The following is a 735-nucleotide window of genomic DNA, read 5'->3' on the forward strand; positions in this document are numbered from 1 at the left end:
GCCATTGCTTGTCTTATTTTTCTTTTACTACTACTATAAAATATGTTTTTTCTTTTACTATCACTATAAAATATGTTTTCAGCCTTTTTTTTTTTCTTTTCTTTTTTTTTTTTTTGGTGGAACCAGGGATTGAACTCAGGCCCTTGTGGTTGCCTGGCAAGCGCTTATTATACTGAGCTATCTCCCCAGCCCCTATTTTCAGCCTTTGAAGGAGTTTTGCTCACAGGTATGTGTGTGATGCCCTGTGTTATTCAGGGCTGGTCCCTGTGGGCATGTTACACGTTTCCCAGTGGCTGCAAGCAGATTCCCAGCTCTGGGCTGCTCCTGGCCTGATGGGTCACATGAGGGTCCAAGTCTGCAGCTGGTGTGGGGGCCCTCAGAGTTAGTCTTGGCAGTGTTTCTCTACTAGTGTCCTTTATGAAATTAGTTTTCCTTTTTACTCAGTTGAACTCTTTTATTTATTTTTATTTTTCTATTTTTTGTTGTCTTTTTTATTGAGAAATAAATATGAATGAAACAGTTTCAAAGCTGATTAATAAGACAGTTTCAATAATCCATACATAGTACATTGTTATCTTCTTAGTGGCTATCCATAGTACAAGAAGCAGACAGAATATCCTGTCCAAACACTATTAGTACACATCTTTCTTCTAACTGAATTAAGTGAAAATAGCTATATATCTATCCTATTTTATATATACAAATACAAAATGATCTTTCCTTTGTATCCCCCCC

General features: G+C 37.0%; 1 protein-coding gene across 1 annotated transcript in view; it reads left to right on the forward strand.

Moving 5' to 3' along the window:
* Positions 1 to 735, forward strand: part of Pnpla7 (patatin like phospholipase domain containing 7) — a 94,013-nt gene that overhangs the window by 66,171 nt on the left and 27,107 nt on the right. The gene's annotated exons all lie outside the window — the stretch shown is intronic.

The sequence above is a fragment of the Octodon degus genome, unplaced genomic scaffold (assembly GCF_000260255.1).
Source record: "Octodon degus isolate 3935 unplaced genomic scaffold, OctDeg1.0 scaffold00123, whole genome shotgun sequence".
Taxonomy (NCBI): Eukaryota; Metazoa; Chordata; class Mammalia; order Rodentia; family Octodontidae; genus Octodon; species Octodon degus.